Source organism: Salmo salar, chromosome ssa14, assembly GCF_905237065.1.
Source record: "Salmo salar chromosome ssa14, Ssal_v3.1, whole genome shotgun sequence".
Taxonomy (NCBI): domain Eukaryota; kingdom Metazoa; phylum Chordata; class Actinopteri; order Salmoniformes; family Salmonidae; genus Salmo; species Salmo salar.
Window position 1 is genome coordinate 44,021,387 of NC_059455.1, and position 27,068 is coordinate 44,048,454.

A 27,068-nucleotide genomic window follows, 5' to 3' on the forward strand; every position below is an offset into this window, starting at 1 on the left:
CTACCAATACCAGCCCATGTTTTATTTTAATTTGATTTATTTAACCCTTATTTAACTAGGCAAGTCGTATTTACAATGACGGCCTACCAGGGAACAGAGGGTTAACTGCCTTGTTCAGGGGCAGAACGATACATTTTTACCTTGTCAGCTCAGGGATTTGATCGAGCAACCTTTTGGTTACTGGCCCAACTCTCTAACCACTAGGCTACCTGCCACATCTCTAGCCATGTTCCTGATTAGTCCCTCTCTATCAGCCTCACTCTACCAATACCAGCCCATGTCCCTGACTGCCTCTCCCTATGATCCTTTCTCCTCACACAGGAACTGACAGAGACACAGACAATACAATACACCCGCCTGACGTCATACAATACACCCGCCTGACGTCATACAATACACCCGCCTGACGTCATACAATATGAAGTATTAATAAGGAAGAGTGTAACGCACTCACACAAATCATGAGAGAGAGAGGGGAGAGCGAGAGGGGAGAGCGAGAGAGGGGAGAGCGAGAGGGGAGAGCGAGAGGGAGAGAGGGGAGAGCGAGGGGAGAGCGAGAGAGAGAGAGAGAGGGGAGAGCGAGAGAGAGAGGGGACAGCGAGAGAGAGAGGGGAGAGCGAGAGAGAGAGGGGAGAGCGAGAGAGAGGAGAGCGAGGAGAGAGGAGAGCGAGGAGAGAGGAGAGCGAGGAGAGCGAGAGAGAGGGGAGCGAGGAGAGCGAGAGAGAGGAGAGCGAGAGAGAGGAGCGCGAGAGAGAGGAGCGCGAGAGAGAGGAGAGAGAGAGGAGCGCGAGAGAGAGGAGCGCGAGAGAGAGGAGCGCGAGAGAGAGGAGCGCGAGGAGAGAGAGGAGAGCGAGGAGAGAGAGGAGAGCGAGAGAGAGGAGCGAGAGCGAGGAGAGCGAGAGAGAGGAGAGCGAGGAGAGCGAGACAGAGGAGAGCGAGAGAGAGCGAGGAGAGCGAGACAGAGGAGAGCGAGAGAGAGCGAGAGAGAGCGAGCGAGAGAGGAGAGCGAGCGAGGAGAGCGAGAGAGGAGAGCGAGAGAGGAGAGCGAGAGAGGAGAGCGAGAGAGGAGAGCGAGAGAGGAGAGCGAGCGAGCAAGAGAGGAGAGCGAGCGAGCGAGGAGAGCGAGAGAGGAGAGCGAGGAGAGCGAGGAGAGCGAGAGAGAGGAGAGCGAGAGAGAGGAGAGCGAGAGAGAGGAGAGCGAGGAGAGCGAGCGAGCAAGAGAGGAGAGCGAGGAGAGCGAGGAGAGAGGAGAGCGAGGAGAGAGAGGAGAGAGAGAGAGGAGAGCGAGAGAGGAGAGCGAGAGAGAGGAGAGCGAGAGAGGAGAGCGAGGAGAGCGAGGAGAGCGAGCGAGAGAGGCGAGGAGAGCGAGAGAGGAGAGCGAGAGAGGAGAGCGAGGAGAGCGAGCGAGAGAGGCGAGGAGAGCGAGAGAGGAGAGCGAGAGAGGAGAGCGAGAGAGGAGAGCGAGCGAGCGAGGAGAGCGAGCGAGCAAGAGAGGAGAGCGAGCGAGCAAGAGAGGAGAGCGAGCGAGGAGAGCGAGGAGAGCGAGAGAGAGGAGAGCGAGAGAGAGGTGAGCGAGAGGGGAGAGCGAGAGGGAGAGCGAGAGGGGAGAGCGAGAGGGGAGAGCGAGAGAGAGAGCGAGAGAGAGGGGAGAGCGAGAGAGAGAGGGGAGAGCGAGAGAGAGAGGGGAGAGCGAGAGAGAGAGGAGAGCGAGGAGAGAGGAGAGCGAGGAGAGCGAGGAGAGCGAGGGAGGAGAGCGACGAGCGAGGAGAGCGAGCGAGCAAGAGAGGAGAGCGAGCAAGAGAGGAGAGCGAGAGAGAGAGCGAGGAGAGCGAGAGAGGAGAGCGAGAGAGAGGAGAGCGAGAGGGGAGAGCGAGAGGGGAGAGCGAGAGGGAGAGCGAGAGAGAGAGAGGGGAGAGCGAGAGAGAGAGGGGAGAGCGAGAGAGAGAGGGGAGAGCGAGAGAGAGAGGGGAGAGCGAGGAGAGAGGAGAGCGAGGAGAGCGAGGAGAGCGAGGAGAGCGAGGAGAGCGAGACAGAGGAGAGCGAGAGAGAGAGAGGAGAGCGAGCGAGGCGAGCGAGAGAGGAGAACGAGAGAGGAGAGCGAGAGAGGAGAGCGAGAGAGGAGAGCGAGCGAGCAAGAGAGGAGAGCGAGCGAGCAAGAGAGGAGAGCGAGGAGAGCGAGAGAGGAGAGCGAGGAGAGCGAGAGAGCGAGAGAGGAGAGCGAGGAGAGCGAGGAGAGAGGAGAGCGAGAGAGAGGAGAGCGAGGAGAGGAGAGCGAGAGAGAGGAGAGCGAGAGAGAGGAGAGCGAGGAGAGCGAGCGAGAGAGGCGAGGAGAGCGAGAGAGGAGAGCGAGAGAGGAGAGCGAGAGAGTAGAGCGAGAGAGTAGACGAGCGAGAGGAGAGCGAGAGGAGAGCGAGCGAGCAAGAGAGGAGAGCGAGCGAGCAAGAGAGGAGAGCGAGCGAGCAAGAGAGGAGAGCGAGGAGAGCAAGAGAGGAGAGCGAGGAGAGCGAGAGAGCGAGAGAGGAGAGCAAGGAGAGCGAGGAGAGAGGAGAGCGAGAGAGCGAGAGAGCGAGAGAGAGGAGAGCGAGAGAGAGGAGAGCGAGGAGAGCGAGCGAGAGAGAGGAGAGCGAGGAGAGCGAGCGAGAGAGAGGAGAGCGAGGAGAGCGAGCGAGAGAGAGGAGAGCGAGAGAGAGCGAGCGAGAGAGGAGAGCGAGGAGAGCGAGCGAGAGAGGCGAGGAGAGCGAGAGAGGCGAGCGAGCGAGCGAGGAGAGCGAGCGAGCAAGAGAGGAGAGCGAGCGAGCAAGAGAGGAGAGCGAGCGAGCAAGAGAGGAGAGCGAGCGAGCAAGAGAGGAGAGCGAGAGAGGAGAGCGAGAGAGAGGAGAGCGAGAGAGAGGAGAGCGAGAGAGAGGAGAGCGAGAGGGGAGAGCGAGAGGGGAGAGCGAGAGGGGAGAGCGAGAGAGAGAGAGGGGAGAGAGAGAGAGGGGAGAGCGAGAGAGAGAGGGGAGAGCGAGAGAGAGAGGGGAGAGCGAGAGAGAGAGGGGAGAGCGAGAGAGAGAGGGGAGAGCGAGAGAGAGGGGAGAGCGAGAGAGAGAGAGAGAGGGGAGAGCGAGAGAGAGAGAGAGGGGAGAGCGAGAGAGAGGGGAGAGCGAGAGAGAGAGGAGAGCGAGGAGAGCGAGGAGTGAGGAGAGCGAGGAGAGCGAGAGAGAGGAGAGCGAGAGAGAGGAAAGAGAGGAGAGAGAGGAGAGCGAGAGAGAGGAGCGAGAGCGAGGAGAGCGAGGAGAGCGAGAGAGGAGAGCGAGGAGAGCGAGAGAGGAGAGCGAGCGAGCGAGCAAGAGAGGAGAGCGAGAGAGGAGAGCGAGCGAGCAAGAGAGGAGAGCGAGCGAGCAAGAGAGGAGAGCGAGCGAGCAAGAGAGGAGAGCGAGCGAGCAAGAGAGGAGAGCGAGCGAGCAAGAGAGGAGAGCGAGCGAGCAAGAGAGGAGAGCGAGGAGAGCGAGAGAGCGAGGAGAGAGAGAGAAGAGCGAGGAGAGAGAGAGAAGAGCGAGGAGCGAGGAGAGAAGGTAGGAGAGAGGGAGGGCAAGTGAGCGCGAGTAGGATAGGAGAGCGAGAGAGAGGAGAGCGAGAGGAGAGAGCGAGTGAGAGAGAGGGGAGAGTGAGCGAGAGAGTGAGCGAGAGAGGGGAGAGCGAGAGAGAGAGGGGAGAGCGAGAGAGAGAGGGGAGCGCGAGAGAGAGAGGGGAGCGCGAGAGAGAGAGGGGAGCGAGGAGAGCGAGAGAGGCGAGAGAGAGGAGAGCGAGAGAGGCGAGAGAGAGGAGAGCGAGAGAGAGGAGAGCGAGAGAGCGAGAGAGGAGAGCGAGCGAGCGAGGAGAGCGAGCGAGCGAGGAGAGCGAGCGAGAGAGCGAGCGAGCGAGGAGAGCGAGCGAGGAGAGCGAGGAGAGCGAGGAGAGCGAGCGAGGAGAGCGAGGAGAGCGAGGAGAGCGAGGAGAGCGAGCGAGGAGAGCGAGAGAGTGAGGAGAGCGAGAGAGCGAGGAGAGCGAGGAGAGAGAGAAGAGCGAGGAGAGAGAGAAGAGCGAGGAGAGAGAGAGAAGAGCGAGGAGAGAGAGAGAAGAGCGAGAGAGAGGCGAGCGAGAGAGAGGAGAGCGAGCGAGAGAGGAGAGCGAGCGAGAGAGGAGAGCGAGCGAGAGAGGAGAGCGAGCGAGCGAGAGAGGAGAGCGAGCGAGGAGAGCGAGCGAGGGAGAGAGGAGAGCGAGCGAGCGAGAGAGGAGAGCGAGCGAGAGGAGCGAGCGAGAGAGGAGAGCGAGCGAGAGAGGAGAGCGAGCGAGAGAGGAGAGCGAGCAGAGCGAGAGAGGAGAGCGAGCAGAGCGAGATGAGAGAGCGAGCAGAGCGAGCGAGGAGAGCGAGCAGAGCGAGAGAGTGAGAGCGAGAGGAGAGCGAGGAGAGAGAGAGAGGAGAGCGAGGAGAGAGAGGGAGGAGAGAGAGGGAGGAGAGAACGGCAGAGAGAGAGAGGGAGGAGAGAGGGAGGAGAGAGAGGGAGGAGAGAGAGGGAGGAGAGAGGAGAGAGAGGAGAGAGAGGGAGGAGAGCGAGGAGAGAGAGGGAGGAGAGCGAGGAGAGAGAGGGAGGAGAGCGAGGAGAGAGAGGAGAGCGAGAGAGAGAGGAGAGCGAGCGAGAGAGAGGAGAGCGAGCGAGAGAGAGGAGAGCGAGAGAGGAGAGCGAGAGAGCGAGCGAGAGAGAGGAGAGCGAGAGAGAGGAGAGCGAGAGAGAGGAGAGCGAGAGAGGGGAGCGAGCGAGCAGAGCGAGCGAGGAGAGCGAGCAGAGCGAGAGAGGAGAGCGAGCGAGCAAGCAGAGCGAGAGAACGAGGAGAGCGAGAGAGCGAGGAGAGCGAGAGAGCGAGGAGAGCGAGAGAGCGAGAAGAGCGAGAGAGCGAGGAGAGCGAGAGCGAGAGAGGAGAGCGAGCGAGCGAGGAGAGCGAGAGAGCGAGGAGAGCGAGGAGAGCGAGAGAGCGAGGAGAGCGAGAGAGAGGAGAGCGAGAGAGAGGAGAGCGAGAGAGAGGAGAGCGAGAGAGAGGAGAGCGAGGAGAGAGGAGAGCGAGGAGAGAGAGAGAAGAGCGAGGAGAGAGAGAGAAGAGCGAGGAGAGAGAGAGAAGAGCGAGGAGAGAGAGAAGAGCGAGGAGCGAAGGTAGGAGAGAGGGAGGGCAAGTGAGCGCGAGTAGGATAGGAGAGCGAAAGAGAGGAGAGCGAGAGGAGAGAGAGCGAGTGAGAGAGGGGAGAGTGAGCGAGAGAGCGAGAGAGAGAGGGGAGAGCGAGAGAGAGAGGGGAGAGCGAGAGAGAGAGGGGAGAGCGAGAGAAGAGCGCGAGAGAGAGAGGGGAGCGCGAGAGAGAGAGAAGAGCGCGAGAGAGAGAGAAGAGCGCGAGAGAGAGAGAAGAGCGCGAGAGAGAGAGAAGAGCGCGAGAGAGAGAGGGGAGCGCGAGAGAGAGGAGAGCGAGCGAGCGAGCGAGAAAGGAGAGCGAGCGAGAGAGGAGAGCGAGCGAGCGAGGAGAGCGAGCGAGCGAGGAGAGCGAGCGAGGAGAGCGAGGAGAGCGAGCGAGGAGAGCGAGAGAGAGAGGAGAGCGAGAGAGCGAGGAGAGCGAGAGAGCGAGGAGAGCGAGAGAGAGGAGAGCGAGGAAAGAGAGAGAAGAGCGAGGAGAGAGAGAGAAGAGCGAGGAGAGAGAGAGAAGAGCGAGGAGAGAGAGAGAAGAGCGAGGAGAGAGAGAGAAGAGCGAGGAGAGAGAGAGAAGAGCGAGAGAGAGGCGAGCGAGGAGAGGAGAGCGAGCGAGAGAGGAGAGCGAGCGAGCGAGAGAGGAGAGCGAGCGAGGGAGAGAGGAGAGCGAGCGAGCGAGAGAGGAGAGCGAGCGAGCGAGCAGAGCGAGGAGAGCGAGGAGAGCGAGCGAGCGAGGAGAGCGAGGAGAGCGAGCGAGCGAGGAGAGCGAGGAGAGCGAGCGAGAGAGGAGAGCGAGCGAGCGAGCAGAGCGAGAGAGGAGAGCGAGAGAGGAGAGCGAGCAGAGCGAGCGAGCGAGCAGAGCGAGAGAGTGAGAGCGAGCAGAGCGAGAGAGTGAGAGCGAGAGAGAGAGGAGAGGAGAGCGAGAGAGAGAGGAGAGCGAGGAGAGAGAGAGAGGAGAGCGAGAGGAGAGGAGAGCGAGGAGATAGAGAGAGGAGAGGGAGGAGAGAGAGAGAGGAGAGGGAGGAGAGAGAGGAGAGGGAGGAGAGGGAGGAGAGAGAGGAGAGAGAGGAGAGAGAGGAGAGAGGAGAGAGAGGAGAGGGAGGAGAGGGAGGAGAGGGAGGAGAGGGAGGAGAGAGAGGAGAGAGGAGAGAGGGAGAGAGGAGAGAGAGGAGAGAGAGGAGAGAGAGGGAGGAGAGCGAGGAGAGAGAGAGAGAGAGGAGTGCGAGGAGAGGGGGAGGAGAGCGAGGAGAGAGAGGAGAGCGAGCGAGAGAGAGGAGAGCGAGAGAGGAGAGCGAGAGAGCGAGCAAGAGAGAGGAGAGCGAGCGAGCGAGGAGAGCGAGCGAGGAGAGCGAGCAGAGCGAGCGAGAGAGGAGAGCGAGCAGAGCGAGAGAGGAGAGCGAGAGAGGAGAGCGAGCGAGGAGAGCGAGCGAGGAGAGCGAGAGCGAGGAGAGCGAGCGAGCGAGGAGAGCGAGAGAGCGAGAGCGAGGAGAGCGAGAGAGCGAGAGCGAGGAGAGCGAGAGAGCGAGGAGAGCGAGAGAGCGAGGAGAGCGAGAGAGCGAGAGAGAGCGAGGAGAGCGAGAGAGAAGCGAGGCGAGAGAGAGGAGAGCGAGAGAGAGGAGAGCGAGAGAGAGGAGAGCGAGAGAGAGGAGAGCGAGCGAGCGAGGAGAGCGAGCGAGCGAGCGAGGAGAGCGAGCAGAGCGAGAGAGGAGAGCGAGCAGAGCGAGCAGAGCGAGAGAGGAGAGCGAGCAGAGCGAGAGAGGAGAGCGAGCGAGAGAGAGAGCGAGGAGAGCGAGAGAGCGAGGAGAGCGAGAGAGCGAGGAGAGCGAGAGAGAGGAAAGCGAGAGCGAGAGAGAGGAGAGCGAGAGAGAGGAAAGCGAGAGCGAGAGAGAGGAGAGCGAGAGAGGAGAGCGAGAGAGGAGAGTGAGAGAGGAGAGCGAGAGGAGAGTGAGAGAGAGGAGAGCGAGAGAGGAGAGCGAGGAGAGCGAGGAGAGCGAGAGAGAGGAGAAAGAGAGAGAGGCGAGCGAGGAGAGAGAGCGAGCGAGAGCGAGCGAGAGCAAGGAGAGCGAGCGAGAGCAAGGAGACAAGGAGAGCGAGCGAGAGCAAGGAGAGCGAGCAAGAGCAAGGAGAGCGAGCAAGAGCAAGGAGAGCGAGCAAGAGCAAGGAGAGCAAGCGAGAGAGAGCAAGTAGAGCGAGCGAGAGAGAGCAAGTAGAGCGAGCGAGAGCAAGGAGAGCGAGCGAGGAGAGAGAGGAGAGAGAGAGGAGAGAGAGAGGAGAGCGAGCGAGAGCAAGAAGAGCGAGCGAGAGATAGGAGAGCGAGCGAGAGATAGGAGAGCGAGCGGAGAGCGAGAGAGCGAGAGAGCGAGAGAGAGAGAGAGAGAGCGAGAGAGAGAGAGCGAGAGAGAGAGAGCGAGAGGAGAGCGAGAGAGAGAGAGGAGAGCGAGAGAGAGAGAGGAGAGCGAGGGAGGGCAAGTGAGCAAGAGTAGGAGGGAGAGAGAAGAGATGGATGAAACGTGGGAACAACAGTACATCAGAGGAAATAAAGGGTCTTTAGGGATGGGTAGGTTACTAAAGATTTATAATCTGCCCTTTTTGGATTAAAGTGTGATGGTTTTAATAATAATAATAATGATCTTGTGTAATTTCTCTTTCATTTCCTGGTCACCTGTTTGGCAGTTGGTAGTCCGGTCTGAGTCATAGCAACAGGGTTCGTCAGCAACCGGAACTGTAAACAATTTCATTAGCTAGTCTGTTATGCCAGCCTCCAGTAACAGAACAACAACACACAGGCTGACTCCCAAATGTTACCCTATTCCCTATATAGTCCCCTATGGGCCCTGGTCAAACGTAGTTCACTATGTAGGGAACAGGGGGCCATTTGAGACGCAATGGTACTTTGTTGTTTAATATCACCCGGCTTACGCTGCTGTCTGTAATGACAGGATGTCCCAACGGTTCCAAAATGACGAGTATACAGATGATCAACAGGACAGAGACAGGGAGGGAGAGAGGAAGGGAGGGAGGGAAAGAGATGGAAAGGGAGGGAGAGAGATGGAGAGAGAGCGATGGAGGGAAAGAGATGGAAAGGGAGGGAGAGAGATGGAGAGAGAGCGATGGAGGGAAAGAGATGGAAAGGGAGACAGAGGGAGCGAGAGAGCGATGGAGGGAAAGAGATGGAAAGGGGAGAAAGAGAGATTTTGCAATTAGTTTATTTAATTTACGAGAATATAGGTCGATATAGTAAGGCTGGGCGGTATACTGTATTTTACTATATGTCGGACCGGTTTGGGTTTTTAATTTACATTCTATAACCGTATTTCCATGTTTGGTTTGTTTAATGTGATACTCAACTTCGGCACATGTCCGTTTTTATAGTTTACTCTGTTTGCTCCTTGAGTCATCTTTCTCCCTCTTCTCCTGCTACATACCGCGTCATACACCAAGCCCCGCCCCCTCCCACACCAAGCCACGCCCCTCCCACACCAAGCCCCGCCCCCTCCCACACCAAATCAAATTTATTTATAAAGCCCTTCTTACATCAGCTGATATCTCAAAGTGCTGCACAGAAACCCAGCCTAAAACCCCAAACAGCAAGCAATGCAGGTGTAGAAGCACAGTGGCTAGGAAAAACTCCCTAGAAAGGCCAGAACCTAGGAAGAAACCTAGAGAGGAACCAGGCTATGAGGGGTGGCCAGTCCTCTTCCAAGCCCTGCCCGTCACTCAAGGAGAGAGCAGTTCCTCAACCAAGGAGTCATGAGCACTCTCTTTCCGTTCACACTGCAGTCTGCATTTGAGGTCGACCGATTATGATTTTTCAACGCCGATACCGATTATTGGAGGGCCAAAAACCGCCGATACCGCTTAATTATATATATATATATATATATATACAAACACATATATACACACAAATACATACATACACACACATATATACACACACACACACACACACACACACATACATACATAGCTCTGAAGTGACAACGATACTGAAGAGTCTGCTTAGGAAACAAACACTCTCAACTGTTTGAATAATAAAAATAGAGTTTAAGTTACCTGTAATGAATGCTGAAAACAAAAACTGTAATTTCTATATGCAGGAAATCCTATTTTAATAATGGCATGGTAAGAATTGACTACCAAAGTGCGAGTCATAATTCCCATGACACCTTCTAGCAAAATCTGAAAAGCGGTTCCTTCATTTATTCCATAGGATAATTTTAGATTAACTTAAAATAAGGTCTGTGTTTGGTTTAGGCTTACACCACCTTGCCAATTTTATAACTGTGTAGATATCCATAGGATATAACTCTGATCAATATAAGCGAAGATAAATCCACTCTACAAAAACAAAAACACGGGTATCAACATGCCGAGGTGGTTTAAGCACAAAACACAGACCTTATTTGAAGTAGATCAAGACATTCTCTATGGAAGACATGAACGGTAAAATAACGAAGGAACCCCTTTCAAATTCAGCCGCAAATTATTACAGGAATTATGACGCGTCGACTATTTCTCTCTAAACCATATACCTTTGACTATTACGAGCCTGCTGCTGCCTACCACCGCTCAGTCAGACTGCTCTATCAAATATCAAATCATAGACTTAACTATAATATAATAAACCTTAGGTCATTAATATGGTCAAACCCGGAAACTATCATCTCGAAAACATTATACTTTCAGTGACATACGGAACCGTTACATATTTTATCTAACGGGTAACATCCATAAGTCTAAATATTCCTGTTACATCGCACAACCTTCAATGTTATTTCATAGTGCCGTAAAATTATGGCAAATTAGTTCGCAACGAGCCAGATTCTGTATACCCTGATTCTGCGTGCAACGAACGCAAGAGAAGTGACAGAATTTCACCTGGTTAATATTGCCTGCTAACCTGGATCTCTTTTAGCTAAATATGCAGGTTTAAAAATATATACTTCTGTGTATTGATTTTAAGAAAGACATTGATGTTTATGGTTAGGTACACGTCGGAGCAAAGACAGTCCTTTTTCGCGAATGCGCACCACATCGATTATATGCAAAGCAGGACAGGCTAGATAAACTAGTAATATCGTCAACCATTTGTAGTTAACTAGTGTTTATGATTGATTGATTGTTTTTTTATAAGATAAGTTTAGTGCTAGCTAGCAACTTACCTTGGCAACGTAAAGCAGGTGGTTAGAGCGTTGGGCTAGATAACGTAAGGTTGCATCCCTAAGCTGACAAGGTAAAAATCTGTCGTTCTGCCCCTGAACATGGTAGTTAACCCACCGTTCCTAGGCCGTCATTGAAAATAAGAATGTGTTCTTAACTGACTTGCCTAGTTAAATAAAGGTTTTAAAAAAGTTTTTTTTTATTTATTTTTTATAATATTATTAATATTATTATTATTATTATTATTATATATATATTTTTAAATCGGCAAATTGGTGGCCAAAAATATCGATTGTTATGAAAACTTGAAATCGGCCCTAATTAATCGGCCATTCCGATTAATTGGTCGACCTCTAGTCTGCATGGTCAGATAGATGCAACAAGATCTTGGTGAAAACGATGCTGCTTTCCACAAGCATTCTATAACTATGGAAAGGGAGATACCTAGTCAGTTGTACAACAATGCATTCAACTAAAATGTGTCTTCCAGCATTTAACCCAACCCCCAATTACACGATTAGTTTATGTATCTCACAGTCTGTAAACTACTGTCAGCTAGTTTTAATTTTCTTAGCAAGCTGTGGCTAAAATAAATAATGTTAGACACTAATGTTAATCGCTAGTTAGCTGGCTAAATTTAGCTAGCTTACAAAATGTACTAAGTGTCAGAGCAAACGCAGCTAACTAATAGACTGGTACCAGCGCTGGTGTAGGCCGAGATTTTATTTATTTCACCTTTTTTTAAGCCTGTTTGTGCAACAGGATCTTCTAAATCGGAGAGGAATAGGCGAAGCATGAATACGTTAGCTAGCTGCACATGTAATGTAATATCTAATTAGGGTCCCATGGAAATACTGACCAACACTTTGGTTCCTACCCTGTCAATAATTCCTCCCTGGCTTATTAATTTGTTGTCATGTCAAACAACGCATTCAAGGTGCTGCCCACTATATTCCAAATATATAATTAGAAAACAATATATAATTTCCATGATTCCATCAGTTTACCAATTAACTAGGCTTTGTTTTTTGGACCATATCTTGCATCCCTGTGTGATACAGTGTGAACATTACAACAAAAGTGCTGAAAATGCAGAAATTTATGAAAATGACAATAATTTGTTTTAAGTTTGGTTGAACAGTATAAAACAAATCAGAATGAAGAAAGCCCCAATGAAATCACTTCTAGTTTAGGTGTTGCCGTCATCTTTCCCTCAATCCTTACCAGTCTCCCAGTCCCTTCTGCTGAAAAACATCCCCACAACAGGATGCTAACACCACCTTGCCGCACCGTGGGGATGGTGCCAGGTTTCCTCCAGACGTGACGCTTGGCATTCAGGCCAAAGAGTTCAATCTTGGTTTCATCAGACCAGAGAATCTTGTTTCTCATGGTCAGAGTCTTTAGGTGCTTTTTGGCAAACTCCAAGAGGGCTGTTTCGTGCCTTTTACTGAGGAGTGGCTTCCGTCTGGGCACTCTACCATAAAGGCCTGATTGGTGGAGTGCTGCAGAGATGGTTGTCCTTCTGGAAGGTTCTCCCATCTCCACAGACGAACTCTAGAACTCTGTCACAGTGATCATCGGGTTCTTGATCACCTCCCTGACCAAGACCCTTCTCCCCTGATTGCTGTTTGGTCAGGCGGCCAGCTTTAACCTGTTATGGATAGGGGGCAGTATTTTCACGGCCGGATAAAAAACGTACCCGATTTAATCTGATTATTACTCCTGCCCAGAAACTAGAATATGCATATAATTATTAGCTTTGGGTAGAAAACACTCCAAAGTTTCTAAAACTGTTTGAATGGCGTCTGTGAGTATAACAGAACTCATTTGGCAGGCCAAAACCTGAGAAGATTCCTTACAGGAAGTGCCCTCTCTGACCATTCCTTGGCCTTCTACACTCTCTTTATTGAAAACAGAGGATCTCTGCTGTAACGTGACACTTCCTACGGCTCCCATAGGCTCTCAGAAGGCGGCAAAACGTTGAATGATGCCTTTGCAGGCGATGGCTGAAAAACAGTAGCGCATTTGGATAGTGGTCGATCTGAGAACAATGAGACTGGGGGCGCGTGCACAAGGAGACTCCATGTTTTATTTTCAGTCTTTGAACGAAAACAACAACTCCCGGTCGGAATATTATCGCTTTTTTACGAGAAAAATCGCATAAAAATTGTTTTTAAACAGCGTTTGACATGCTTCGAAGTACGGTAATGGAATATTTTGAATTCTTTTGTCACGAAACGCGTCGGGCGCGTCACCCTTCTTTACCCTTCGGATAGTGTCTTGAATGCACAACAAAACGCCGCTATTTGGATATAACTATGGATTATTTGGAACCAAACCAACATTTGTTATTGAAGTAGAAGTCCCGGGAGTGCATTCTGACGAAGAACAGCAAAGGTAATCCAATTTTTCTTATAGTAAATCTGAGTTTGGTGAGGGCTAAACTTGGTGGGTGTCAAAATAGCTAGCCCGTGATGGCGAGCTATCTACTCAGAATATTGCAAAATGTGCTTTCACCGAAAAGCCATTTTAAAATCGGACATAGCGATTGCATAAAGGAGTTCTGTATCTATAATTCTTAAAATAATTGTTTTTTGTGAACGTTTATCGTGAGTAATTTAGTAAATTCACCGGAAGTTTGCGGTGGGTATGCTAGTTCTGAACATCACATGCTAATGTAAAAAGCTGTTTTTTGATATAAATATGAACTTAATTGAACAAAACATGCATGTATTGTATAACATAATGTCCTAGGAGTGTCATCTGATGAAGATCATCAAAGGTTAGTGCTGCATTTAGCTGTGGTTTGGGTTTATGTGACATTATATGCTAGCTTGAAAAATGGGTGTCTGATTATTTCTGGCTGGGTACTCTGCTGACATAATCTAATGTTTTGCTCTCGCTGTAAAGCCTTTTTGAAATCGGACAGTGTGGTTAGATAAAGGAGAGTCTTGTCTTTAAAATGGTGTAAAATAGTCATATGTTTGAAAAATCGAAGTTTTCGGATTTTTGAGGACTTTGTATTTCGCGCCACGCCCATCATTGGATATTGGAGCAGGTGTTCCGCTAGCGGAACGTCTAGATGTAAGAGGTTTTAAGAAGAGTCTTGGTGGATCCAAACTTCTTCCATTTAAGAATGATGGAGGCCACTGTGTTTTTGGAGACCTTCAATGCTGCAGACATTTTTTGCTACCCTTCCCCAGATCTGTACCTCGACACAATCCCGTCTCTGAGCTATACGGACAGTTCCTTCGACCTCATGGCTTGGTTTTTGCTCTGACATGCACTGTCAACTGTGGGACCTTATATAGACAGGTTTGTGCCTTTCCAAATCATGTCCAAACAATTGAATTTACCACAGGTGGACTACAATCAAGTTGTAGAAACATCTCAAGGATGATCAATGGAAACAGGATGCACCTGAGCTCAATTTGCGAGTCTCATAAGAAAGTATAAGCTGTTTTTTATTTTTAATACATTTGCTAAAATTTCAAAAAACCTATTTTCGCTTAGTCATTATGGGGTCTAGATTGATGAGGAATTTATTTGATTTAATCAATTTCAGAATAAGGCTGTAACGTATCAAAATGTGGAAAAGGGGTCTGAAAACTTTCTGAATGCACTGTATATCTCCATATTTGTTTGGTTAAGGTAATTTCTGTTAATTCATTCGATATATTATTCCAGTCTTACCGTTCTAATTGTCGGAGTGGACACATGGTTGTGCGCTCTGCAAACATATGCAACACTTGTGAGATTCAGGCTTTGGTTTATTTCATTCTGAGTTTTGTCAAATTAGTCATTGTCTTTTGTTTGGAGCACTCCCGTCAATGTTGACGTGCACCTGACTACACATAGAAGTAAGCCTTTTGGCTACCTGGCCTGCGCACAAAAAATGTGCCCATTTGGGGATCTGACAGTATTTCTGATTGGGTTAACGCACCACCACTAATGACCTGTGGCGCTTCTCAAAGTAATGTTTTCACCACCTCAAACAGCAAGCAAGCAAAGTCTGTTTTTACATCCATTGAGAATGACAACAGTTCCTCAAAGTATTTGAAAAATAACCACTCCGTGTGAAAGGGAAACATTTCATACTCTGATCCAGTGGAAAAGTCATAAATTAGGCCTAACCGGTTAATTCTTATCCCTTGCGCAAATAGCCTACAGCTGTGTCTGTCCCTTGCGGGAAACTGAGGGCCCAGAATATTTTACATAATGTTGCAAGTTCACTAGTGCAAGCTTCAGGCAGTCCAAGTTAATACAATATTTCAAGTTTGTTGCAGACAGTTCCCGAGTGCAGCTGTCTAAGGCACTGCATCTCAGTGCTACAGGCGTCACAACAGACACCCTGGTTCGAATCCAGGCTGTATCACATCCGGCCATGATTGTGAGTCCCATAGGGCGGTGCACAATTGGCCCAGCGTCGTTTGGCTGGGGTAGGCCGTCATTGTAAATAAGAATTTGTTCTTAACTGACTTGCCTAGTTAAATAAAAAGGTTACATGTTATTTATAGGATATTTTTTTCAATCAGGATATTTTCTACCTGCAGGCTGCAATGTTTTTGGTTGTTTGCTTAATGTGGGCTATTTTTACATACCTGGCAATGGCAATAGAAGTTACTTTTTAGATTTGTATCATTTTAATTTAGATATAGATAGAATTTTGATTAACCACAGGAAATTATTTTGAGATATGAAGACATTATTATAAATTAAACTGTTCCACCAAAATGTGCATAGGAAAACCATAACTGGCACGCAGAATCGGTAAAAATGGTAAGATAAATAGGCATTTCACATGAGAAAGGTCGCCGACTCCTCGTGTAGCAGGAGAGTAACGGCAGAATCTGCGAAAGCCAGCAGGAGAGGGAGGAGTATTGATCTCTGGCTCGCTCAAGTCATTTGTGTTTTATTTCAGCCAAAACAAGCTCAATAACTCAATGCATACACACACTCCTGTTGAATGTACGTTAGCCTGTATTGTGAATAGGTCTAGACTACATCTTGGTTTATCAATAGATGAGACATTTACCATTCAAATAAATAATTACCATTATGTTATGTAGTTAGATGGGTAAAAACAAAAAGCCTAATTGACTGCATGATTGTTTAATTGATTCATTAATGTATACCTAAAAAAAAAAAAAAAAAAAGTTTTCAAATGTAATGATATTGAACTCAAAAGATCTGTCTGGATCAAACGGTTAATACTCCTCGTTTTTTTGCCGTGGAATCATTTTGGTATCGAGTATCGTGATGGCATCGAGTATCGTGACGGCATCGAGTATCGTGACGGCATCGAGTATCGTGATGGCATCGAGTATCGTGATGGTATCGAGTATCGTGATTAGAGGTCGACCGATGAATCGGAATGGACAATTAATTTGGGCAGATTAAGTTTTCATAACAATCGGAAATCGGTATTTTTGGACGCCAATTATTATTATTTTTTTACACCTTCATTTAACTAGGCAAGTCAGTTAAGAACACATTCTTATTTCAATGATGGCCTACCGGGGAACAGCGGGTTAACTGCCTTGTTCGGGGGCAGAAGGACAGATTTTTACCTTGTCAGCTTGGGGATTCAATCTTGCAATCTTACGGCTAACTAGTCCAACGCTCTAACCACCTGCTTTACATTGCACTCCACGAGGAGCCTGCCTGTTACGCGAATGCAGTAAGAAGCCAAGGTAAGTTGCTAGGTAGCATTAAACTTATCTTATAAAAAATAATCAACCAATCATAATCACTTGTTAACTACACATGGTTGATGATATTACTAGTTTATCTAGCCTGTCCTGCGTTGAATATAATCGCTTAGGTACACGTTGCTCCAACGTGTACCTAACCATAAACATCAATGCCTTTCTTAAAATCAATAGACAAGTATATATATTTTTTAACCTGCATATTTAGCTAATATTGCCTACTAACATTAATTTATTTTAACTAGGGAAAATGTGTCACTTCTCTTGCAACAGAGTCAGGGTATATGCAGCAGTTTGGGCCGCCTGGCTCGTTGCGAACTGTGAAGACTATTTCTTCCTAACAAAGACAGCCGACTTCGCCAAACGGAGGATGATTTAACAAAAGCGCATTTGCGAAAAAAGCACAATCGTTGCACGAATGTACCTAACCATAAACATCAATGTCTTTCTTAAAATCAATACACAGAAATATATATTTTTAAACCTGCATATTTAGCTAAAAGAAATCCAGGTTAGCAGGCAATATTAACCAGGTGAAATTGTGTCACTTCTGTTGCGTTCATTGCATGCAGAGTCAGGGTATATGCAACAGTTTGGGCCGCCTGGCTCGTTGCGAACTAATTTGCCAGAATTTTACGTAATTATGACATAACATTGAAGGTTGTGCAATGTAACAGGAATATTTTGATTTATGGATGCCACCCGTTAGATAAAATACAGAACGGTTCCGTATTTTACTGAAAGAATAAAGGTTTTGTTTTTGAAATGATAGTTTCCGGATTTGAGCATATTAATGACCTAAGGCTCGTATTTCTGTGTGTTATTATGTTATAATTAAGTTTATGATTTGATAGAGCAGTCTGACTGAGCGATGGTAGGCACCAGCGGGCTCGTAAGCATTCATTCAAACAGCACTTTCGTTTTGCCAGCAGCTCTTCGCAATGCTTCAAGCATTACACTGTTTATGCATCAAGCCCATCAACTCCCGAGATTAGGCTGGTGTAACCGATGTGAAATGGCTAGCTAGTTAGCGGGGTTCGCGCTAATCGCGTTTCAAACGTCACTTGCTCTGCATGGATAACGCTGCTTCGAGGGTGGCTGTTGTCGATGTGTTCCTGGTTCGAGCCCAGGTAGGGGCGAGGAGAGGGACGGAAGCTATACTGTTACACTGGCAATACTAAAGTGCCTATAAGAACATGCAATAGTCAAAGGTATATGAAATACAAATGGTATAGAGAGAAATAGTCCTATAATTCCTGTAATAACTACAACCTAAAACTTCTTACCTGGGAATATTGAAGACTCATGTTAAAAGGAACCACCAGCTTTCATATGTTCTCATGTTCTGAGCAAGGAACTTAAACGTTAGCTTTTTTACATGGCACATATTGCACTTTTACTTTCTTCTCCAACACTTTGTTTTTGCATTATTTAAACCAAATTGAACATGTTTCATTATTTATTTGAGGCTAAATTGATTTTATTGATGTATTATATTAAGTTAAAATAAGTGTTCATTCAGTATTGTTGTAATTGTCATTATTACAAATAAACAAAAATAAAATCGGCCGATTAATCGGTATCGGCTTTTTTGGGCCTCCAATAACCGGTATCGGTGTTGAAAAATCATAATCGGTCGACCTCTAATCGTGATGGTATCGAGTATCATTTTGGTATCGAGTATCATGATACTAAACCTGGTATTGTTATCAAAAGACAAGTTTCTGGTTTCGTGACGAGACTAAAGGGAAGTGAACCGAGAAATGAACTGCGAGGACTTAGAGTATAGCAACGCAGCACCAGACTGAGGTGTATCTAATGCTGCAGCCAGTCAGCTTCTTCTCTGTTCCTCGTGGTGTATCTAATGCTGCAGCCAGTCAGCTTGTTATTATAGAGCGAGATAAAGAGATCGAGACAGAAATAGAAGTAGCGAGAGTGATTCATATCGTGGCATGAGGACAGGGCTGGCTTGGCTTTCAAAACACGTGTCATGTTTTGGGAGGACGAGTCGAGAGCTCTACGGCAGGCAGGGCAATGAACACACACACGTACGTGCGTCTGGCAGGGCTGTTGAAATTGGCTCACCTCTCACCAGAGCTCCACATGTCAGAAACACATCAAAGAGACAAGGCCTTTCTTAGCCCAGGGGGGCTTCTAGAGGTAAAAACCCAATAACTAGGGTAACATTCCTTTGATTCCCACTAAATCTGTTTTTCCAAAAGAACGACACGTTGCTTTTCAACAACTAAGTCAGTCAGCAGAATGCAATGTGATTTAAACATTCCTGGAATTAGCATTGGGATTAACAACTCATGATAAATGCACTTCAGATTAGTGTTGTTGACTACTGAACACTCAGTAGCCTACATCTTTCTGCAATATACTTTTCCCCTCTGAATAAAATACATTATTTTAAATTGCTCCGGATAACAGCAGTTAAACTAATTAGCTGGTTAGTTCTCTATCTATATGCGTGTTTAACTGGCTGGTAAATTAGTTTGTCCCTGCTTAACTGGTCTTGTAATTTGTCTCCGTCTGCCTTTAACATGTTAACTAGCTGGTTAGATACGGTTTGCTTTTCCTCAAAGGAAACGTAGTCCTCTTTGTCTGGTTAGTTCCAGTAGTCTATCCTCTCAATGACCTCTGCGGGGTCACATGGCAGCAGTGTTTTGATTGTAAAAGAGTTAGTCGGTATGGCAGCAGGGCTGTGGAGAGAGAGACGGCCCTCGCTCGGCTCCGTTGGTCCATTCATAACCTTGGACAGGAAGTGGCCTCACAGAGACAGGAAACGATCATACGAAACGCTGTGTGAACTTCTTGGACAGCTATTGTTACAGGAGGGAAAACTTGGCGCCAGACTAACTTGACTGGGATGTGTGGAGGCCGCCGGCGACCACAGGGGAGAAAGAGGTGTCTCCCACAGACACTTCTCTCTCTCACACACACACACACACACACACACACACACACACACACACACACACACACACACACACACACACACACACACACACACACACTGACCTAACCTTCCAGAGTTGTGTACACATCCACCCTTCCACCACCATGTAACTCCACTGTTACCTAGCAGCTAGCCAAAACAATAGACATCCCACACACACAGGCTAGGTGATTTATGCTGGATGTTCTTACAGTACAGCCGTCTCTGACCAGCCTACAGTCCACTGATTGGTGGGGGCAGGTGTGTGTCTGTGTGTGACGTCCATGAGGGTAAATTTGGACACTCCATAAAGGTCCATCACCATTGACCTCACTTGATCCGACTATCTCTGTACTCACCCCAACACATCAAGATTGTAACAACACCCATCCAACATTGTAACAACACCCATCCAACATTGTAACAGTCCTCAGTGTAATTCACTGTGTACTGGTCAGAGAGAGGGAAAGAGAGACAGAGAGCGACAAAGTGAGAGTGAGAAAGAGAGAGAAAGAGAGAGAAAGAAGAGAAGGGGAGAGTAGTACCCATGTCCAGAGTGGAGAGCGCTTAGCCTACCAGGGGAGAGAGGCGGTGGCCAAACACATTCTGTAAAGCACCCCTGCTGTTTAAATTAATTAAATATGGACCACAGTCATAACACTGGCTCACCATAACACTGCAACACTGGCTCACCATACCACTGTCACACCATACCACTGTCACGCTAGCTCACCATAACACTGGCTCACCATAACACTGAAACACTGGCTCACCATAACACTGAAACACTGGCTCACCATAACACTGAAACACTGGCTCACCATACCACTGGAACACCATACCACTGGAACACCATACCACTGGAGCACCATAACACTGTCACGCTAGCTCACCATAACACTGTCACGCTAGCTCACCATAACACCGGAACACTGGCTCACCATACCACTGGAACACCATACCATTGGAACACCATACCACTGGAACGCTGGCTCACCATAACACTGGAACACTGGCTCACCATAACACTGGAACACTGGCTCACCATAACACTGGAACACTGGCTCACCATAACACTGGAACACTGGCTCACCATAACACTGGAACACTGGCTCACCATACCACTGGAACACCATTCCACTGAAACACTGGCTCACCATAACACTGAAACACTGGCTCACCATAACACTGAAATACTGGCTCAACATAACACTGGCTCACCAATACACTGAAACACTGGCTCACCAATACACTGAAACACTGGCTCACCAATACACTGAAACACTGGCTCACCATACCACTGGCTCACCATACCACTGGCTCACCATACCACTGGCTCACCATACCACTGGCTCACCATACCACTGGAACACCATACCACTGGAACACCATACCACTGGAGCACCATAACACTGTCACGCTAGCTCACCATAACACTGTCACGCTAGCTCACCATAACACTGGAACACTGGCTCACCATAACACTGGAACACTGGCTCACCATAACACTGGAACACTGGCTCACCATAACACTGGAACACTGGCTCACCATACCACTGGAACACCATTCCACTGAAACACTGGCTCACCATAACACTGAAATACTGGCTCAACATAACACTGGAACACTGGCTCACCAATACACTGAAACACTGGCTCACCATACCACTGGCTCACCATACCACTGGCTCACCATACCACTGGCTCACCATACCACTGGCTCACCATACCACTGGAACGCTGGCTCACCATACCACTGGAACGCTGGCTCACCATACCACTGGAACGCTGGCTCACCATACCACTGGAACGCTGGCTCACCATAGCACTGGAACGCTGGCTCACCATTACACTGGCTCACCATAACACTGAAACACTGGCTCACCATAACACTGGCTCACCATAACACTGAAACACTGGCTCACCATAACACTGAAACACTGGCTCACCATAACACTGAAACACTGGCTCACCATAACACTGAAACACTGGCTCACCATAACACTGAAACACTGGCTCACCATAACACTGAAACACTGGCTCACCATAACACTGAAACTGGCTCACTGAAACACTGGCTCACCATAACACTGAAACACTGGCTCATTATAACACTGGAACAATAGCTCACCATTACACTTGATTCACCATAACCCTGGCTCATCATAACACTGGCACACCATAACACCGGCTCACCATAAGACTGGATCACCATAACACTGGCTCACCATAACACTGGAACACTGGCTCACCATCACACAAGGTAACCATATTACTGGAACACTAGCACACTGGCTCACCATAACACTAGCTCACTATTACACTGGAACACCATTACACTGGAACACCATAACACTGGATCACCAGAACAGTGAAACACTAGCTCACTATTACACTGGATCACCACAACACTGGAACACTAGTGTTATGGTATGGTTATCGCAATGATGGCGCCGGAGGGGATGGCTGCCGTCTTTTCAGCTCTTAACCAACAATGCTATTTTGTTTGTTTTTTCACGTTGTGTGTGTAACTTGTTTTGCTGCTACCGTCTCTTATGACCAAAAAGAGCTTCTGGACATCAGAACTGCGATTACTCACCTCAGATTAGACAAAGAGATTTTGAGTCGGACAGGAGGGAATTAAACTCAGCAACAACAAAAAAACATCCTCTCATTGTCAACTGCATTTATTTTCGGCAAACTTAACATGTGTAAATATTTGTATGAACATAACAAGATTCAAGAACTGAGACATAAACTGAACAAGTTCCACAGACATGTGACTTACAGAAATGGAATAAAGTGTCCCTGAACAAAGGGGGAGGTCAAAATCAAAAGTAACAGTCAGTATCTGGTGTGGCCACCAGCTGCATTAAGTACTGCAGTGCATCTCCTCCTCATGGACAGCACCAGATTTGCCAGTTCTTGCTGTGAGATGTTACCCCATTCTTCCACCAAGGCACCTGCAAGTTCCCAGACATTTCTAGGGGTAATGGCCCTAGCCCTTACCCTCCGATCCAACAGGTCCCAAAAGTGCTCAATGGGATTGAGATCCGGGCTCTTCGCTGGCCATGGCAGAACACTGACGTTCCTGTCTTGCAGGAAATCACGCACAGAACGAGCAGTATGGCTGGTGGTATTGTCATGCTGGAGGGCCATGTCAGGATAAGCCTGCAGGAAGGGTACCACATGAGGGAGGAGGATGTCTTCCCTGTAACGCACAGCGTTGATTGCCTGCAATGACAACAAGCTCAGTCCGATGATGCTGTGACACACTGCACCAGACCATGACAGACCCTCCACCTCCAAATCGATCCCACTCCAGAGTACAGGCCTCGGTGTAACACTCATTCATTCAACGATAAACGCGAATCCGACCATTACCCCTGGTGAGACAAAACCGCGACTCGTCAGTGAAAAGCACTTTTTGACAGTCCCGTCTGGTCCAGCGACGGTGGGTTTGTGTCCAAAGGCGACGTTGTTGCCAGTTAGGTCTGGTGAGGACCTGCCAGCCTCTCTCAGCCTATTGCGGACAGTCTGACCACTGATGGAGGGATTGTGCGTTCCTGGTGTAACTCGGGCAATTGTTGTTGCCATCCTGTACCTGTCCCGCAGGTTTGATGTTCGGATGTATTGATCCTGTGCAGGTGTTGTTACACGTGGTCTGCCACTGCGAGGACGATCAGCTATTGCCTACCGTCTGTAAGCTGTTAGTGTCTTAACGACCGTTCCACAGGTGCATATTCATCAATTGTTTATGGTTCATTGAACAAGCATGGGAAACAGTGTTTAAACCCTTTACAATGATTTGTATGAATTATCTTTGAAAGACACTGTCCTGAAAATGGGATGTTACTTTTTTTGCTGCGTTTACTACAGACACACGACCAGGCCCAGATCGCCGTCATTCGCTGGAGAAGGAAACGGAGACTTCGCGGAAAAAGATCAGGGTGCCTTGTGAGGATCAGGTGACGAGTGGCTAATCTGCCTTAGCCTCGCTGGAAAATAAATGGGACGAACTAAAAGCACGTATATCCTAAAAACGTTAATATCTTATGTCTCACAGAGTTGTGGCTGAACGACGATGTAAAGAACATACAGCTGGCTGGTTATACGATGTACCGGCAGGATAGAACAGCAGCCTCTGGTAAGACACGGGGTGTGGGCCTATGTATATATGTAAACAACAGCTGGTGCACAATATCTACCGAAGTCTCGAGGTTTTGCTCGCCTGAGGTAGTGTATCTCACGATAGTGTGGTCTACAGCCTATCTACCTAGAGAGTTTTCATCTGTATTTTTTGTAGCTGTCTACATACCACCACAGACCGATGCTGGCACTAAAACCGCACTCAATGAGCTGTATACCGCCATAAGCAAACAGGAAAATGCTCATCCAGAGGTGGCCCTCCTAGTAGCCGAGGACTTTAATGCAGGGAAACTTAAATCAGTTTGACCTCATTTCTATCAGCATGTTAAATGTGCAACCAGAGAGAAAATAAATTCTAGACCACCTTTACTCCACACACAGAGACGTGTGCAAAGCTCTCCCTCACCCTCCATTTGGCAAATCTGACCACAATTCTATCCTCTTGATTCCTGCATAGAAGCAAAAATTAAAGCAGGAAGCATCAGTGACTCAGTCTATAAAAAAGTGGTCAGATGAAGCAGATGCTAAACTACAGGACTGTTTTGATAGCACAGACTGGAACATGTTCCGGGATTCTTCCGATGGCAGAGGAGTACACCACATCAGTCACTGGCTTCATCAATAAGTGCATCGAGGACGTCGTCCCCACAGTGACCATACGTACATACTCCAACCAGAAGCCATGGATTACAGGCAACATTCGCACTGAGCTAAAGGGTAGAGCTACCGCTTTCAAGGAGCCCGACTCTAACTCTAAGAAATCCCGCTATGCCCTTCAACGAACCATCAAACAGGCTAAGCGTCAATACAGGATTAAGATCGAATCGTCCTACATCGGCTCCGACGCTCGTCGGATGTGGAAAGGCTTGCAAACTATTACAGACTACAAAGGGACGCACAACCGAGAGCTTCCCAGTGACACGAGCATACCAGACGAGTTAAATAACTTATATGCTCGCTTTGAGGCAAATAACACTGAAACATGCATGAGCGCATCAGCTGTTCCAGACGACTGTGTGATCACACTCTCCGCAGCCGAAGTGAATAAGATCTTTAAACAGGTCAACATTCACAAGGCGGATTACCAGGATGTGTACTCCTAGCATGCGCTGACCAACTGGCAAGTGTATTCTCTGACAATTTCAACATCTCCCTGTCTGAGTCTACCATACCAACATGTTTCAAGCAGACCACCATAGTCCCTTTGCCCACGAACACTAAGGCAACCTGCCTAAATGACTACCGACCCGTAATACTCGTCTGTAGCCATGAAATGCTTTGAAAGGCTGGTCAAGGCTCACATGAACACCATTATCGCAGAAACCCTAGACCCACTCCAATTTGCATACTGCACCAACAAACCCACAGATGATGCAATCTCTATTGCACTCCACACTGCTCTCTCACACCTGGACAAAAGGAACACCTATGTGAGAATGCTATTCATTGACTACAGCTCAGCATTCAACACCATAGTGCTCTCAAAGCTCATCAATAAGCTAAGGACCCTGGGACTAAACACCTCCCTCTGCAACTGGATCCTGGACTTCCTGACGGGCCGCCCCCCGTGTGATGAGGGAAGGTAACAACACATCCGCCATGCTGATACTCAACACGGGGGCCCCTCAGGGGTGAGTGCTCAGTCCCCTCCTGTACTCCCTGTTCACTCATGAATGCACGGCCAGGCACGACTCCAACACCATCATTAAGTTTGCTGATGACAACAGTGATAGGCCTGATCAACGACAACGATGAGACAGCCTATAGGGAGGTCAGAGACCTGACCGAGTAGTGCAAGTACAACAACCTCTCCCTCAACGTGATCAAGACAAAGGAGATGATTGTGGACTACAGGAAAAGGAGGACCGAGCACACCCTCATTCTCATCGACTGGGCTGTAGTGGAGCAAGTTGAGAGCTTCAAGTTCCTTGGCGTCCACATCACCAACAAATTATCACTGCCTGGTATGGCAACTGCTCGGCCTCCAACCGCAAGGCACTACAGAGGGTAGTGCGTACGGCCCAGTACATCACCGGGGCCAAGCTTCCTGCCATCCAGGACCTATATAATAGGCGGTGTCAGAGGAAAGCCCATAAAATTGTCAAAGACTCCAGCCATCCTAGTCATAGACTGTTCTCTCTGCTACCGCACGGCAAGTGGTACCGGAGCGCCAAGTCTAGGTCCAAGAGGCTTCTAAACAGCTTCTACCTCCCCAAGCCATAAGACTTCTGAACAGCTAGTCAAATGGCTACCCAGACAACAGCTAGTCAAATGGCTACCCAGACCCCCCCCCATGCTGCTGCTACTCTGTTATTATCTTTGCTTTGTTACTTTAATACTAGCTACATGTACATATCACAATTACCTCGACACCGGTGCCCCCGCACATTGACTCTGTACCGGTATCCCCTGTATATAGCCCCACTATTGTTATTTACTGCTGCTCTTTAATTATTTGTTATTCTCATCTTACTTTTTTGTTGGTATTTTCTTAAAACAGCATTGTTGGTTAATGATTTGTAAGGTCTACAATTGTTGTATTTGGTGCATGTGACAAATAAAATTTGATTTGATTCATTATAACACTGCCTCAACATTACACTGGATCACCATTGCACTAATTCAGCTGGAGGCTCATTGTAGGGCTACAGACAAAAAGGCACCTAGGGATGCAAAGGTTCTGAAACGTTCCTGTAAATTTCTGGAATTTTCCCGGAAATTTTTCTGGAAATTTTCCTGTAATTCAATGTATTTTTCTCAAATTCATTAAAAAGAATGTAGCTTATATCAGTGAACCTTTTATGTGGGATACAGATAAGGCAATTCTAGGTCTTGTGGCATATTTTGGTTAACCTGTTAGGGCTAGGGGGCAGTATTGACACGGCTGGATAAAAAACGTACCCGATTTAATCTGGTTACTACTCCTGCCCAGTAACTAGAATATGCATATAATTATTGGCTTTGGATAGAAAACACTCCAAAGTTTCTAAAACTGTTTGAATGGTGTCTGTGAGTATAACAGAACTCAAATGGCAGGTCAAAACCTGAGAGATTCCTTTACAGGAAGTGGCCTGTCTGACCATTTATTGTCTTTCTTTGACATCTCATTCCATTACAAAGGATCTCTGCGGTAACGTGACACTTCCCACGGCTCCAATAGGCTCTCAGAGCCCGGGAAAAACCTGAATGTCGTCATTCCAGCCCCAGGCTGAAACACATTATCGTCTTTCTCAAGTGGCCGATCAAGGGACTGTGGGCTTAGGCGCGTGCACTGGCTGCCCCCGTCTTTAGTGTTTTTTCCTCTGTTTACCGAAAAGGAGATTCCCGGTCGGAATATTATCGCTTTTTTACGAGATAAATTGCATAAAAATTGATTTTAAACAGCGGTTGACATTTACACATTTTTTGTCACGAATTGCGCCATGCTCGTAACCCTGATTTACCCTTTAGGATAGTGTCTGGAACGCACGAACAAAACGCCGCTATTTGGATATAACGATGGATTATTTGGGACCAAACCAACATTTGTTATTGAAGTAGAAGTCCTGGGAGTGCATTCTGACGAAGACAACAAAGGTAATAACATTTTTGTTATAGTAAATCTGATTTTGGTGAAGGCTAAACTTGCCGGGTGTCTAAATAGCTAGCCCGTGATGGCTGGGCTATGTACTTAGAATATTGCAAAATGTGCTTTCACCAAAAAGCTATTTTAAAATCGGACATATCGAGTGCATAGAGGAGTTCTGTATCTATAATTCTTAAAATAATTGTTATGCTTTTTGTGAACGTTTATCGTGAGTAATTTAGTAAATTGTTAGTAAATTCCCCGGAAGTTTGCGGGGGTATGCTAGTTCTGAACGTCACATGCTAATGTAAAAAGCTGTTTTTTGATATAAATATGAACTTGATTGAAC

General features: G+C 48.1%; 1 protein-coding gene across 1 annotated transcript in view; it reads right to left on the minus strand.

Annotated features, from left to right (window-relative positions):
- Positions 1 to 27,068, minus strand: part of LOC106569756 (insulin receptor) — a 201,809-nt gene that overhangs the window by 121,822 nt on the left and 52,919 nt on the right. The window lies entirely within an intron of this gene.